The sequence below is a fragment of the Amblyraja radiata genome, chromosome 28 (genome assembly GCF_010909765.2).
Source record: "Amblyraja radiata isolate CabotCenter1 chromosome 28, sAmbRad1.1.pri, whole genome shotgun sequence".
In the NCBI taxonomy this organism is placed as follows: domain Eukaryota; kingdom Metazoa; phylum Chordata; class Chondrichthyes; order Rajiformes; family Rajidae; genus Amblyraja; species Amblyraja radiata.
Window position 1 is genome coordinate 901897 of NC_045983.1, and position 17483 is coordinate 919379.

A 17483-nucleotide genomic window follows, 5' to 3' on the forward strand; every position below is an offset into this window, starting at 1 on the left:
TCCCCACACAGCAGAATCAAAACGTTTCCCACTGTGAGGGAAGGCACCAAATTCAGTCATCCATATCTGGTGATCATGGATTTCAGCAGCTGTGAAGGTTTCTGTAAAATATATATATTTGCATTTAAGGAAACTTACGTCAAAGGGAGACACAGCCACACACATTTATAACGTGCCATGGTATACACGTGTATGCCTTGGCGGGAATGAAAAAGTTCACTTAAAAAGATAGACAAAGTACAACTTCTTAAGACCATACAAAGCTTTGATTTAACGTCTGATGGGTGTGGACTTAGAGACCCAGAGGCAACAGTTTCACGTCTGAATCTCCAGCAGCACACACACAGAAATACCAGAAAACCCGAGTTTAGATACGTACAGATATAAAACCAATTGCATGATGTAAGGTACAAAAACCATCATCCACCTCCAAATATGGAGTTGTTTTTCACTCTTTGCCGAAAGCCAGTCATCCCAATGGCATCCCCTGGGCCCCTTCTTATCTGATTAACCTCTTCAACTTACATTAAAAAAACTTGTAAGAGAGCTGTGAACTATTCAACTTAAGTTAAAAAAACCCTTGTCATGATGGGAGTTGTCCAAATCCCATCATGCATTACAATTGGCCTTTTACAACAGGAATGCTTAAATATGACAACAATTAATAACTAACTCTTTCAGGAACATGTGATGTGATTGACGTACGTATGGGCGTGTCTCCCCAGACTACAAGCAAAGCAATCGACGTAACAATGCACGATTTTCGTCGCAGGCCGTCGCGTCGTGATAAAACACAGTGTACGGTCCATGCGGGCTTAATGCGTGATAAAGCTATTATGACAGTGTATACGAGCTTGTTGTGTTCATAGGAAATAAAACACCATTAGCCAAGGGGAGGTTCTAGTATTAGTAGCGACTTGTTGGGGGTACCAAATAAAATAGCGCCCCATTTCTTTTTTTTTACTCTTGGAAAAAAAGGAGGTGCAATCGCACCCATCGCAACCACCCCCCCCCCCCCCCACCCCCCTTTGGACGACCAGGTAAATGCACCTGTTTCTGCCAGTAAGAGACCTGTATTTGTCTTCACTAATCTTTTCCTTTTCACATCGAAATGTTTCAGGCGTTTTTTGTATTTCCGGCAAGCTTTCTTTCATGCTCCATTTTACCCTCTTAATTACCCCCTTGTCCTCCTGTGTTGAATTCTAAATTTCTTCCAGTCCTCTGATTTGAGGCTTCCTCTAGCCAATTTATTTGCCTTTTATTTGGATTTAACACTATCCCTACTTTCCCTCGTTAGGGTTGAGCCCCCTTCCCCCTTTTATTTTTTACGTCAGACAGGATGAACAATTGTTGTAATTCATCCATGCGATCTTTAAATCTTTGCCATTGCTTCTACTCTGTCAACCTTTTAAGTATCATTTGCCAGTCTATCCTAGCCAGTCCCATAATATCAAAGTTACCTTTCTTTACGTTCCCTCGTCTCTGAATTAATTGTTTCACTCTCATTTTAATGCAGAATTCCACCATGTTATGGTCACTGTTGCCCAGGGAGCTTTGCACAACAAGATTGCTAACTAATCGCTCCTCATTGCACAATACCCACTCTAGGATGGCCTGCCCTCTCGTTGGTTCCTCTAAATATTGCCCTAGAAAACCATCCCGTATACACTCCAGGAGATGCAGCGCTGTTACCAATTTGGTTGGCCCAACCTATATGTAGATTAGTCACCCATGATAACTGCTGTACCTATACTCATGTACATCAATGATCTGGATGAAGGGGTGGTAAATTGGATTAGTAAGTATGCAAATGATACCAAGATAGGGGGTGTTGTGGATAATGAAGAGGATTTCCAAAGTCTACAGAGTGATTTAGGCCATTTGGAAAAATGGGCTGAAAGATGGCAGATGGAGTTTAATGCTGATAAATGTGAGGTGTTACACCTTGGCAGGACAAATCAAAATAGGACGTACATGATAAATGGTAGGGAATTGAAGAATACAGTTGAACAGAGGGATCTGGGAATAACCGTGCATAGTTCCTTGAAGGTGGAATCTCATATAGATAGGGTGGTAAAGAAAGCTTTTGGTATGCTAGCCTTTATAAATCAGAGCATTGAGTATAGAAGCTGGGATGTAATGTTAAAATTGTACAAGGCATTGGTGAGACCAAATCTGGAGTATGGTGTACAATTTTGGTCGCCCAATTATAGGAAGGATGTCAACAAAATAGAGAGAGTACAGAGGAGATTTACTAGAATGTTGCCTGGGTTTCAACAACTAAGTTACAGAGATAGGTTGAATAAGTTAGGTCTTTATTCTCTGGAGCGCAGAAGGTTAAGGGGGGACTTGATAGAGGTCTTTAAAATGATGAGGGGGATAGACAGAGTTGATGTGATCAAGCTTTTCCCTTTGAGAATAGGGAAGATTCAAACAAGAGGACATGACTTCAGAATTAAGGGACAGATGTTTAGGGGTAACATGAAGGGGAACCTCTTTACTCAGAGAGTGGTAGCGGTGTGGAATGAGCTTCCAGTGGAAGTGGTGGCGGCAGGTTCGTTGGTATCATTTAAAAATAAATTGGATAGGCATATGGATGAGAAGGGAATGGAGGGTTATGGTATGAGTGCAGGCAGGTGGGACTAAGGGAAAAAAGTTGTTCGGCACGGACTTGTAGGGCCGAGATGGCCTGTTTCCGTGCTGTAATTGTTATATGTTATATGGTTATACTCCACGCATCCCTAATTTCCTGTTTGATGCTATCCCCAACCTCAATACTGCTGTTTGGTGGTCTGTACACATCACCAACAAACGCTTTCTGCCCATGGCTATTTTGCAGCTCTACCCACACAGCATTCAAGCTAATGTCTCTCCTTACTATTACATTAATCTCCTCTTTAACCAGCAGTGCTACCCTACTGCCACTTCCTTTCTGTCTATCATTCCTGAATATTGAATATCTCCGCATATTGAACTCACAGCCTTGGTCACCCTGGAGCCACATCTCCGTAATCCCAACTATATCATATCCGTTAACAACTAACTGTCCATTCAATTCACCTTATTACAAATGCTTCTCGCATTAGGGGACAAAGCTTTCAGGTCTGTTTTTCCTTTCTACCTTCTACGCTTTGCTTCTGCCATCATTTTACGACCCTCTATCTCCCTGAATTGGTTCCATCCCCTTGCCATATTAGTTTAAACGTGACCATTATTACATTCTCTTTCCCATTATGATAAAATAAGATTAGATATGTTAAGATTTAACCTGTAATTTGGGTAGGAGATAATAAAATCTGATGTGTGAGTATTACCGCTGAGCAAAGGGGACCACTGACGCTTGAGGGAGGCACTGGCCAAAGTTGACCAGAAAATGACCCCAGTAGGAATGACAGTGGAACAGCAATGGCAGGAATTTCAGGGAATAATTCGGAAGATGCATACCAAAGAGGAAGAAAGATTCTAAGGGGCGAATGATGAGACCGTGGCTTCCAACAGGACAGTATAAAACTAAGAGAAGGCATATAGCATTGCAAAGATTAGTGGGAAGCCAGAAGAATGGGAAGCTTTTAAAGAACAACAGAAGGTAACAAAAAAGGCAATATGGGGAGAAAAGATGTAATAGGAAGGTAAGCCAGTCAATAACATAAGAGTTTCTTCAGTTCTATAAAGAGTAGGAAAGAGAGAAGAGTGGACGTTGGACCGCAGGGAAATGAAGCAGAATTATAATGGGAAATAAAGAAATGCAGAGGAATTAACAACTTTTTTGCACCAGTCTTCACAGTGGAAGACACCAGCAACTTGCTTAAAATTCAAGAGAATCAGGGGGTGGAAGTTAAAGGAGTGGCTATTACCAATAAGGAGCATGGGATGCCGAAAGGCTTTGTCAGGCAAAAGGCAGAATATTTGAAATTACAAGGAAAAGGATAATGACGACTGGGAAAAAAACAAGGATGTGAGACTGCAAACAGAAGTTGATCACCAATTAATTATCTCAAAAATGTAAAATCCGCATAGAACTATTGTGTTGCGAGTGTTTGAACATTTTGCAGGCAATGTGAATCAGTGAAATACTTTGGGTTCTCTCGGATGTTTTTCACTACATTCTTAATATCACGACAAGTTTGAAAAATTCACCACCACTGTATGAGATATTCTTTGTGACTGTCCCTTACCGAGCATTAATTACAGAGAACAGTACAGCACAGGAGTGGACCCTTCGACCCACAATATTTGTGCATGAAAACAGTTGGGTATCGGCTCAGGTAATCCTGCCATCCATTCCTCTCCCAACCTTGTACTCTTGCTCACTAAAATAGCTCTCGTACGCTAGAATGAAGCCGATATTCTCCACCGCCTCTTCAATCGCCTCTGCTTGTCTCGCACGGTAATAATTTGTTCAATCGACCAGCTGCGATTTAATTACTTCTTAAATATTGAGATAGTTCCTGCCTCAGTTTGTTCCGTACACCTACCACCCTTTGCATGAAAACGGTATCTCTCAATTTCCTATTTAACATTTTCCCGTTCACCTTAAACCTATGTCTTCTGGTCCTCGATTCACCTACTCTGGGCAAAGGACTATGCGTCTACCCGATCTATTCCTCTCATGTGCTGTACTTTATACTCTATCTACCTTTGTTGATAAATGGATCAAATTGCCACATATTCTTTTCCATTTGGCCTTGTTACTTCAAACATGTCTATTGCATGTCCTGTTATCCTGATGATATAATGTAATGTTATTTAAATGACCAGTCTTAATTTTTCTTTTCCAAGGTTGGCGTTTCAATTATTTCTCACTCACTACGTGTAAGAATCACAGAGGTCACACAACACGGACCGAGGTGCTTTAGCCAAACCCTGAGGTGTCAACCAAGGTGCCCAATCTATTTGTCAGTGTTTGCCATTATCGCTCCAACCATTTCTTGTCCATATCCCTGCCCAAATATCTCTAAAAATGGTCTTGCAAGTGCATCAACTGGCAGCTCATTCCATATGTCCACCACCCTCTGTTTCCGAAGTCTTTTTTAAAGGGGAATTGAAGCCATAACTAGACAGCAGATTTCAGGGTTGCGACCACGAGTTGCTGTATGAAAGATGAACCCTGAAATTCCAACCAAATATTCTTTCTAAGCATGAAAGTGTAATTCCAATGCTGAGATTTCCCCCACCGTCACTTCCAGCTTTACGGAATATTACAAGGTGCAGCCTTCATAAAAAGTCAATATCAGGACGTATTTGACATCTGTGGGGAGGTGGGAGTGGGGGGGTGGGAAGGAGGAAAGAAATAGACCTGGCCACGCTGAAGGACCCAGAGAAACCCCTAAATGCTCTTCCTTTAGAAACATAGAAACATAGAAATTAGGTGCAGGAGTAGGTCATTCGGCCCTTCGAGCCTGCACCGCCATTCAATATGATCATGGCTGATCATCCAACTCAGTATCCCGTACCTGCCTTCTCTCCATACCCTCTGATCCCCTTAGCCACAAGGGCCGCATCTAACTCCCTCTTAAATATAGCCAATGAACTGGCCTCGACTACCCTCTGTGGCAGGGAGTTCCAGAGATTCACCACTCTCTGTGTGAAAAAAGTTCTTCTCATCTCGGTTTTAAAGGATTTCCCCCTTATCCTTAAGCTGTGACCCCTTGTCCTGGACTTCCCCAACATCGGGAGCAATCTTCCTGCATCTAGCCTGTCCAACCCCTTAAGAATTTTGTAAGTTTCTATAAGATCCCCTCTCAATCTCCTAAATTCTAGAGAGTATAAACCAAGTCTATCCAGTCTTTCTTCATAAGACAGTCCTGACATCCCAGGAATCAGTCTGGTGAACCTTCTCTGCACTCCCTCTATGGCAATAATGTCCTTCCTCAGATTTGGAGACCAAAACTGTACGCAATACTCCAGGTGTGGTCTCACCAAGACCCTGTACAACTGCAGTAGAACCTCCCTGCTCCTATACTCAAATCCTTTTGCTATGAAAGCTAACATACCATTCGCTTTCTTCACTGCCTGCTGCACCTGCATGCCCACTTTCAATGACTGGTGTACCATGACACCCAGGTCTGCTTTCCTGTTTTTGCCACCAAAATGGATAACCTCACATTTATCCACATTATACTGCATCTGCCAAACATTTGCCCACTCACCCAGCCTATCCAAGTCACCTTGCAGTCTCCTAGCATCCTCCTCACAGCTAACACTGCCCCCCAGCTTAGTGTCATCCGCAAACTTGGAGATATTGCCTTCAATTCCCTCATCCAGATCATTAATATATATTGTAAATAGCTGGGGTCCCAGCACTGAGCCTTGCGGTACCCCACTAGTCACTGCCTGCCATTGTGAAAAGGACCCGTTTACTCCTACTCTTCGCTTCCTGTTTGCCAGCCAGTTCTCTATCCACATCAATACTGAACCCCCAATGCCGTGTGCTTTAAGTTTGTAAACTAATCTCTTATGTGGGACCTTGTCGAAAGCCTTCTGGAAGTCCAGATACACCACATCCACTGGTTCTCCCCTATCCACGCTACTAGTTACATCCTCGAAAAATTCTATAAGATTCGTCAGACATGATTTACCTTTTGTAAATCCATGCTGATCTTGTCCAATGATTTCACCACTTTCCAAATGTGCTGCTATCCCATCTTTAATAACTGACTCTAGCAGTTTCCCCACTACCGATGTTAGACTAACTGGTCTGTAATTCCCCGTTTTCTCTCTCCCTCCCTTCTTAAAAAGTGGGGTTACGTTTGCTACCCGCCAATCCTCAGGAACTACTCCAGAATCTAAAGAGTTTTGAAAGATTATTACTAATGCGTCCACTATTTCTGGAGCTACTTCCTTAAGTACTCTGGGATGCAGCCTATCTGGCCCTGGGGATTTATCGGCCTTTAATCCATTTAATTTACCCAACACCACTTCCCGGCTAACCTGGATTTCACTCAATTCCTCCAACTCCTTTGACCCGCGGTCCCCTGCTATTTCCGGCAGATTATTTATGTCTTCCTTAGTGAAGACGGAACCAAAGTAGTTATTCAATTGGTCCGCCATATCCTTGTTCCCCATGATCAACTCACCTGTTTCTGACTGCAAGGGACCTACATTTGTTTTAACTAATCTCTTTCTTTTCACATATCTATAAAAACTTTTGCAGTCAGTTTTTATGTTCCCTGCCAGTTTTCTTTCATAATCTATTTTTCCTTTCCTAATTAAGCCCTTTGTCCTCCTCTGCTGGTCTCTGAATTTCTCCCAGTCCTCCGGTATGCTGCTTTTTCTGGCTAATTTATACGCATCATCCTTCGCTTTGATACTATCCCTGATTTCCCTTATCCCTTTGTTGAACTAAAATATTAAAAATGTTTCTCCAGAGTTTTATAACGATAGAGTGAATTGGCGATGGATGCTGCAGCTCAGTGGACCCAGTATTTCTTTCCATCAACAATAAAATATTACAAGAGTGATCGCAGGAATGAGTAGGTTAACCCATGATGAGCATTTGTCAGCACTGGACCTGTACCTCGCTGGAGTTTAGAAGAATGAGGGGGAACCTCATTGAAACATACAAAATAGTGAAAGGCTTGGATCGAGCGGATGTGGAGAGAATGTTTCCACTGGTGGGAGAGTCTCGGACGAGAGGTCACAGCCTTAGAATTAAAGGACATTCTTTTAGGAAGCAGATGAGGAAACATTTATTTAGTCAGAGGGTGGTGAATCTGTGGAAACCTTTGCCACAGACGGCTGTGAATGCCATGTCAGTGGGTATTTTTGAGGCAGAGATAGATTCTTGATTAGTACAGGTCAGGCACGTGATTACTCAGGGTAGGCAGTCAGCCGGCTTTAAAAAAGATTGTTCATTCCGTAAAAATAAAAAATTAACTAGTGACAAAATAATTCAATTTGCCCATGGCTTCCTAGTCTCCTTTATTGTTAATTACTGAATGGGTGGGGGTGAAGGGTGTTGGCAGGTGGAGAGATGGTGGGGAAAATGGGAGTACAGGGTAAAGTTGAATCAGTTGTCATCTTATTGAATGACAACACTTGTTCAAGGGTTCCTGCAAAACCTTAAATTCCCACAGTCGAGTAACCGCTGTCGGAATTTAAGGATTTGCGGGATAAGAGTGAGGCCAGCGAGCGGCAGGAGAGGGGTTTTTAGACGGAGAGCTGACAGAGCGGGGGCCGGCAGAAGGCGGCCGCTCACAGCCACCCGAACTGCTTCTCCCCCTCCCCCGCCTCAATACTGTGGCTCCGTGCAAGGAGCGTCGCAAGTGGCATTATCCCGATTCCCTCCTTCACAGCATTCGTGCCCTCCCCGCAACTTTCCCCCAGGCTAGACTCCCCAAAAGCTGTGAAAGGAGCTCTCCCCTCCCCCCTCCCCCCACCCACCCCCACCCCACACCCCGGGAAATACGGTATTTAAAAACATCACCAAGAAATGTACTTACCACATCATTGGTACACGAGCTCCATTCTTCTCTGCAGCAGCATCTATGGAGCGAAGGAGATAGGTAACGTTTCGGGCCGAAACCCTTCTTCAGACTGAAACGTTACCCATCTCCTTCGCTCCATAGATGCTGCTGCACCCGCTGAGTTTCTCCAGTATTTTTGTGTACCTTCGATTTTCCAGCATCTGCAGTTCCTTCTTGAACACTCCATTCTTCTCTCTCCGTTTTCTAAGATACACTTAAAATATTGCCAATCCATATTTGAAAACCCCGCAAATAAACGCGCGGCGCATGCGCAGTAGGCTGCTGCCTTCAGCTCCCCTTGAAACTGACCGCTACCAGCAGCGCTGACGGCACGTGGGCTGCACAGAGATTCCCGTGTTACAAGCGCTGCGGCTGAAAGGCACGGAGAATTATGCCTCCCTAAGAGATCTATCTCTTAGATAGGCATAATTCTCCCATGCCTTGACTATTTATATTTAGTTATTACCATTTTATAATTTTAGTCAGGGTAGGCAGTGCCTACCTTGCCGACCCTGACGGCACGTGCCTGGTACAGGTGTCAGTGGTTATGGAGAGAAGGCAGGAGAATGGGGTGAGGAGGGAGAGATAGATCAGCCATAATTGAATGGAGTAGACTGGATGGGCCGAATGGCCTAATTCTACTATGTCAATTATGACCTTATGAACATCTGCGGGCTAATGACTCACAAGAAACAAATGGGAAAGTGTAGGAAAGAACTACAGTTGCTGGTATAAATCAAAGGTAAAGCCAAAACTCAACAGGACAGGCAGAATCTCTGGAGAGATGGAAATGGGTGACGTTTTGGGTCGAGACTGATGTCAGGGGAGTTGGTGGGACAGAAATAGACTGTGGTCAGAGACAGCAAGACCGGTGGGAGAACTGGGAAGTGGGAGAGGATGGAGAGAGTGGTATCCAGGGCTATTTGAAGGTAGAGAATTCATTGTTCATTCCGCTGGGGTGTAGGCTACCCAAGTGAAATATGAGGTGCTGTTCCTGCAATTTGCACAGGGCCTCACTTTGACAATGTAGGAGGTCCAGGACAGAAAGGTCAGATTGGGAATTGGAGAGGGAATAAAAGTGCTGAGCAATCGGGAGATTAGGCAGGTTAAGGCAGCCTGCGCTTGGTCTCGCTGGAACAGCGGATACAGTAGATGAGGTTGGAGGAGGTGCAAGTGAACCTCTGCCTCACCCAGAATGTCTGTCGGGGTCCTTGGGTGGAGTCGAGGGGAGAGGTAAAGGGACAGGTGTTGCATCTCCTGTGGTTGCTGAGATAAGTACCTGGGTAGGGGGTGGGAAGAGACTAGTTGACCAGGGAGTTGCAGAGGGAACGGTCTCTGCGGAAATCAGAAAGGTGTGGAGATGGGAAGATGGGGCCAGTAGTGGGATCCCATTGGTGGTGGCAAAAATGTTGGAGGATTATATGCTGTATGCGACAGCTGATGGGGTGGAAGGTGAGGACAACGGAGATTCTGACCTTGTTAAGATGGGGGGAGGGGATCAAGAGTGGAGCTGCTGGATATCGCGGAGACCCCAGTGAGAGCCTCATCTATAATGGGAGAGTGGAACCCGATTCCTAAAGAATTAGGAAATCTCCGATGCCCTGGTATGGAAAACCTCATCCTGGGCGCTTAAGCAGTGTGGATGGAGGAAGGTAGCAGGGGATGGAGTCTTTACAGGAAGCAAGGTGGGAAGATGTGTAGTCTAGATAGCTATGTGAATCAGTGGCTTTGTAGTGGATGTCGGTCAATAGTTTGTTTCTTGTGATGGAAGATGGTGAGATCCAGAAACGGTAGGGAGATGTTGGAGATGGTCCAAGTGAATTTGAGTGCAGGATGGAAATAGGTCGTGAAGTTGATGAAGTCAGTGAGTTCTGCATGGATGTAGGAGGTAGCACCAATGCAGTCATCACTGTAGCGGAGGTAAAGTTCGGGGATAGGGCTCCTTGAACATTGATTGTTCAACGTACCCGACAAAGAGGCAGCCATAGCTAGGGCCCATACGAATGCCCAAAGCTACACCTTGGATTTGGAGGAAGTGGGAGGAATTGAAGGAGAAGTTGTTGACAGTAAGGACCAGCTCTGCTATGGCAAGGACCAGCTCTGCTAGGTGAAGGATAGTAATAGTAAAGGAGACTGGTTCTGCGGTTGAGAAGAAACGGAGGGCTTTAAGACCTTCCTGATGGGGGATGGAGGTGTAGAGTGACTGGACATCCACAGTAAAGATGAGGGTGTGGGGGCCTGAGAAAGTGAAGTCATTGAAGAGACAAAGAGTGTGTGAGATGTCTTGGACATAAGTATTGAGAGATTGGACCAGGGGGATAGGATGGAATTGAGGTATGTGGAAATTAATTCAGTGGGACATGAACAGGCAGAAACAATGTCTGCCAGGACAGTTCTGTTTGTGGCTTTTGGGGAGAAGATAAAATCGAGCCGTGCGGTGCTAGGGAACGATAAGATTGGAGGCTCTCGAGGGCAGAGAGCCGGAAGTGATGAAATCAGAAATGGTGTGTGATATTAAGGTCTGGTGCTCGTCTGTGGAGTCATATTCCAAGGATAAGTAGGAGAAAGTTGTCTGAGAGTTGTCGCCTGGCCTCAGCCCGGTAGAGGTCAGCGCAACAGACTACCACGGCACCTCCGTTGACTCCTTCCCATAGAAAAAGGCACGGAGGCGGAGAACTCTACATCGTGGCGGACCCAGAACTCGGTGAGGTGGGGGCAGAGGGGAACAAAGGTGAGGCCTCTGCTGACGACAGACCGTTCCGTATCCGAAAGGGGGAGGTCAGAGGGGATGGTAAACACACGGCAAGGGTGGGGGTTGGATACATTTTCTAAACGTGAAGCAGCAATTTCAATGTTTGCTTTCACCTGAATCAGACCTCGGTGCCTTCAGTAAATCTACTGTCAGTTGTAGTTTAAACTTTAACTGAATATTGAATTGTGCTGCATCAGCAAGTCAATTAAATCAACACAATGATCCAAATATACGTCAGGAATATATCAGGCACTATATACATCACCGAACATTGCATTTTATAATGAAAATTTTAAGTTCCTTCTTTCATTCAGTTAATAATTGAAAATGTAGTTCATTCAAGTATGTGTAAAGTACAAGACAATGGCCAGAGTCACTCAGACCAGACTGTGCAAAGTCCACCACACAATCATCAGTGGACTCTTTCCTAAACAAGGATAAACCAAACATAGCTGAGTCCACCAAGAACCTTACACAACGGCATTCATCCAGAATCAAACTTCACATAGACACAAAAAGCTGGAATAACTCAGCAGGTCAGACAGCATCTCTAGAGAAAAGAAAGAGATGAACCCGAAACATCACCTTTTCCTTGTCTCCAGTGATGCCGTCTGGCCCGCTGGGTTACTCCAGGTTTCTATCTTCGGTTTAAAGGAGCGTCTACAATTCCTTGCCTCACAAACAGCAAGCCTGACTGTTCCATCACAATCCCTGGGTACATCCTGTGCCAGAGAGGGCACTCCCTGCAGTGGTCTACAGATAGGGGGTTGCAGTTTGGGGACAGGACCTTAAGTCTAGATAAAGCAAAACTTTTAGGGGCAGGCAGTTGCGACCAATATTCACATCACACTCAGTCAAAGAACATTTCCAACAGGACACAGTTGAACCACCCACAGTTGATTCTTAAAGGATTGACGGTGGATATGCAATGGGAGGCATTTAAAGACTGCATGGATGAACTACAATTGTTCATCCCAGTTTGGCAAAATAATAAATCAGGGAAGGTAGTGCATCCGTGGATAACAAGGGAAATCATGGATAGTATCAAAACAAAAGATGAAGCATACAAATTTGCCAGAAAAAGCAGCCTACCAGGGGACTGGGAGAAATTCAGAATCCATCAGAGGAGGACAAAGGGCTTAATTAGGAAAGGGAAAATAGATTATGAAAGAAAAGTGGCAGGGAACATTAAAACTGCAAACGTTTTTATAGATATGTGTAGATGAAAAGACTAGTTAAAGCAAATGTAGGCCCCTTGCAGTCAGAAACAGGCAAATTGATCATAGAAACATAGAAAATAGGTGCAGGAGTAGGCCATTCGTCCCATCGAGCTTGCACCTCCATTCAATATGATCATGGCTGATCATCCAACTCAGTATCCTGTACTTGCCTTCTCTCCGTACCCCCTGATACCTTTAGCCACAAGGACCACATCTAACTCCCTCTTAAATATAGCCAATGAACTGACCTCAACTACCTTCTGTGGCAGAGAATTCCACAGATTCACCACTCTCTGTGTGAAAAATGTTTTTCTCATCTCGGTCCTAAAAGATTTCCCCCTTATCCTTAAACTGTGAACCCTTGTTCTGGACTGCCCCATCATCGGGAACAATCTTCCTGCATCTAGCCTATCCAACCCCTTAAGAATTTTGTAAATTTCTATAAGATCCCCCCTCAATCTTCTAAATTCTAGCAAGTACAGGCCGAGTCTATCCAGTCTTTCTTCATATGAAAGTCCTGACATCCCAGGAACCAGTCTGGTGAACCTTCTCTGTACTCCCTCTATGGCAAGAATGCCTTTCCTCATATTAGACCAAAACTGTACGCAATACTCCAGGTGTGGTCTCACCAAGACCCTGTACAACTGCAATAGAACCTCCTTGCTCCTATACTCAAATCCTTTTGCTATGAATGCTAACATACCATTCGCTTTCTTCACTGCCTGCTGCACCTGCATGCCTACTTTCAATGACTGGTGTACCATGACACCCAGGTCTCATTGCATCTCACCTCCAATGCATTCAGAACTCTGCAGCCCGGATCATCACCTGCACCAGATCATCGGACCACATCACACCCAACCTCACTCAGCTCCACTGGCTCCCTGTGCACCACCGGATTAACTACAAGATTTTACTGCTGACCTTCAAAGCCCTACACCACCTTGCTCCCCAATACCTCTCTGACCTGCTGCTACCATACACTCCTTCCCGGTCACTTCGTTCCTCCTCAGCTGCAATTTTAATTGTCCCCACATTTAGACTCAGCACCATGGGTGCCAGAGCCTTCAGCTGCTCTGCCCCATGTCTCTGGAACACTCTCCCACCTCCCATCCGTCACCTGGACACTATCGATCAAGTCAAATCACAACTCAAAACACACGTTTAGATTAGCATACCCGACATAACATCCACCATGTTCACCCTGATTTTAATGACTTAAAATGTTTTGTGTATTTTTTTTATTTTTTTTTATTTTTTTGTTTTTAAGCTACTTGATTGTAATATTGATAAATGTATTGTGATTTTATGTCCTGTAAGGTGTCCTTGGGTGTCCAGAAAGGCGGCAGCAAATAAAATGCATTATTATTATTATTTATTTCCTAATCGGCCACCATTCAGATAATCGTCTACTTTCCTGATTTTGCCACCAATGTGGATAAACTCACATTTATCCACATTATACTTCATTCGCCATGCATTTCCCCACTCACCCAGCCTATCCAAGTCACCTTGCAGCCTCCTAACATCTTCCTCACAGCTAACACTGCCCCCCAGCTTCGTGTCATCCGCAAACTTGGAGATGTTGCATTCAATTCCCTTGTCCAAATCATTAATATATATAGTAAATAGCTGGGGTCCCAACACTGAGCCTTGCGGTACCCCACTAGTCACTGCCTGCCATTCTGAAAAGGACCCGTTTACTTCTACTCTTTGCTTCCTGTCTGCCAGCCAGTTCTCTATCCACATCAATACTGAACCTCCAATACAGTTTGTATACTAATCTCTTATGTGGGACCTTGTGGGATCATGGGGAACAAGGACATGGCAGACCAATTGAATAACTACTTTGGTTCTGTCTTCACTAAGGAAGACATAAATAATATGCCGGAAATAGCAGGGGACCGGGGGTCAAATGAGATGGAGGAACTGAGTGAAATCCAGGTTAGCCAGGAAGTGGTGTTAGGTAAATTGAATGGATTAAAGGCCGATAAATCCCCAGGGCCAGATAAGTTGCACCCCAGAGTACTTAAGGAAGTAGCCCCAGAAATAGTGGATGCATTAGTGATAATTTTTCAAAACTCTTTAGATTTTGGAGTAGTTCCTACACCAGTCATTGAAAGTAGGAATGCAGGTGCAGCAGGCAGTGAAGAAAGCGAATGGTATGTTAGCATTCATAGCAAAAGGATTTGAGTATAAGGGCAGGGAGTTTCTACTGCAGTTGTACAGGGTCTTGGTGAGACCATACCTGGAGTATTGCGTACAGTTTTGGTTCAGAGAAGGTTCACCAGACTGATTCCTGAGTTGGCAGGACTTCCATATGAAGAAAGGCTGGATAGAATCGGCTTGTATTCGCTAGAATTTAGAAGATTGAGGGGGGATCTTATAGAAACTTACAAAATTCTTAAGGGGTTGGACAGGCTAGATGCAGGAAGATTATTCCCGATGTTGGGGAAGTTCAGAACAAGGGGTCACAGTTTAAGGATAAGGGGGAAGTCTTTTAGGACCGAGATGAGAAAATCATTTTTTACACAGAGTGGTGAATCTGTGGAATTCTCTGCCACAGAAGGTAGTTGAGGACAGTTCATTGGCTATATTTAAGAGGGAGTTAGATGCAGCCTTTGTGGCTAAAGGGATCAGGGGGTATGGAGAGAAGGCAGGTACAGGATACTGAGTTGGATGATATGCCATGATCATACTGAATGGCGGTGCAGGCTCGAAGGGCCGAATGGCCTACTCCTGCACCTATTGTCTATGTTTCTATCAATTTGAGACCAAGCACAGACTTGGTGGCCACATTGCTGAACACTTGCGTTGGTCCACCAAGGCCTACTGGGTCACAAGGTTGCTAACCACTAACTCCCCTTTCCATTCCCCTACTGCTCTTTCTGTACTGGACCTCCTCTATTGCCTGAGTGACGCCACATGCAAATGGGAGGAACAACACCTCATACATTGCGTGGGTCGCTTCCAACCCAACAAAATAAACATTGAATTTTCCAATTTTAGATAACTTCTAAAAGGTCCTCTCTTCCCCTATTTCTCTGCCCCCCAACACCACCCCACCCTTACTGTTTCCCCCACTCTCCTTTCCCCTGGACCTTCGCTGACCTTGCACCAGTTTCTTCCTTCCCCCCACTCCCCTCCCACACCCATTTCCCCTCCCTCTCCCTCACTAATGATCCATTATCCAGCTTCTCAGCTCGCAACTATGTATCGCTCTTTGGCTCACTCCTATTTCTACAAGCGAGTTTGGTATTCTGAAAAACGCAAGGAATCATGAGATTTGTCATTCACCATATAGAAAAAGAAACTGTGTATAAATTCTTATCTTTATTCGTAATTTATGTGTAAAGGACCAGGTAGCGGAAGAGCAGGGTGTAACAGCGAAAGAGAGGGCAGATGCGAGACAGGGGAGAGCGCGCACACGGACCCGCGCCTCACACAGCCAGGATCGAACCCGTGTCCCCGGTGCCGCAAGCGCTACCGAACCACCACTGGACCCCCCTTCCCCCCCCCCCCGAGTGTCCCATCCCCGCCGGGGGGTGGCCGGAGACGTGCAGCGTGTCCCCAGACCGATGACAACAGCGGCCCAAGGCCCTGTGCCAGCGCGGAGTAGAAGCGCCAACCCAAACTCAATTACGCCTGCCCCGTCAGGCCAGCCGACAGTCCGGAACGACTGGACACCAGGCCACAGCCAGTGAAGAAACATGAGAAGAAACACCAAATCCAGCCCCCGCCAGCACTGAGGGGGCCAGCCGACAGCCATTGGACAAGGAGAGAGGCGCAGCCGACGGTCCCCCAGGAGCCGGAGCCAGAGCCTTCTCCCTGCGCCGGCTGCAAGCCCTGCCCGACTCCTCCGGCCACCCCCAGACGGGGACACGACACCCGGGAGGGGACGAGGATGGCCCAGCAGCAATTCAATAGCGCCCGCCGGAGACCCGGGCCCGACCCCAACCACAGACGAGCATGATATCGCTCACTCAGCAAAGCATAAAGCAATAAAAACAACAAAATAATGTTAGCTCTTAACAAAAGAACAATAAATACAACTAATTCATAGTTTGAAAGCAGTATTTTCTTACTTAGAAGAATCAAAGCTGGAAAAAATGGATGAAATGAAGGTCAATAAGTACACAGCTCCACTGCTTCCAGCAATGTTCATGCAGTGTGACCTTGACCTGGGCATGCGCAGTCGGAACACCGAAATTCTACAGGATGAAAAAAAAATTTCACATGCAGGTAGTCAAATAATTAGAAAAGCTAACATAAAGTCAGTGTTTATTTGCAACAGTTTGGAACATTAACATAAGGCTAGTTTTGCTGCAACTTTACAGGGTGCTGGTCAGACCACACCTGGGGAAGTGAGTGCAGAGATTCACATTGAAGTCCGTGTAGAGAAGGTTCACTGGACCGATTCCTGGGATGAAGTGGGTGATGGTTGAAGATGTTGAGCCTATACTCACTTAACTTTTGAAGAAAGAGCCAATTTTATTGAAATGAAATAGAGGAGGAAAAACTTGATGGCAATGAGGAAGTTTCTCCTTCTGCAGGTCTATACAACTAGGGCATAATTTCAGAATCATGCATTAATTCTTTGTAACTCTCTCTGCCAGAGTTATGGGGTGGAGGACATTGAATATATTCAAGCCAGTGACACCAAGCATTTCAACTGCAAAAGGACCAATGGATAGCGAGAAAGTAACCTCAGTGAAGAGCTGCAATCTGAAGAGGTCAGTTAGCATACCCCGCACATAAAGTACATAGTGAATAGCGAGATCCTTAAAAGCATTGATAATCAAGGGCATTAGGATAACAAGTTCCCTGAAAGTGCCAATACAAGTAGATAAAGTGGTAAAGAAGGTGTATGGTATGCTTGCATCATCCAATGGGGCATTGAATACATGGGAATCACGTTGCAGCCCTGTACAATTTTGGTTAGGCCTTTTTTGGAGCATTGTGTGCAGTTCTGGCTGTCCTATTACTGGAAGGATGTGGAGGCTTTGGAGAAGTTGCAGAAGAGGTTACCAGAATGCTGCCTGGATT

At 45.1% G+C, this 17483-nt stretch overlaps 1 long non-coding RNA gene across 1 annotated transcript; it reads left to right on the top strand.

The window, feature by feature from the left end:
* Positions 1–1992: 1992 nt before the first annotated feature.
* Positions 1993–16632, top strand: LOC116988706. The gene is made up of 3 exons (XR_004416044.1): positions 1993–2004; positions 11164–11169; positions 16527–16632. It is a non-coding gene; the product is annotated as an uncharacterized LOC116988706 (long non-coding RNA).
* Positions 16633–17483: the final 851 nt, after the last annotated feature.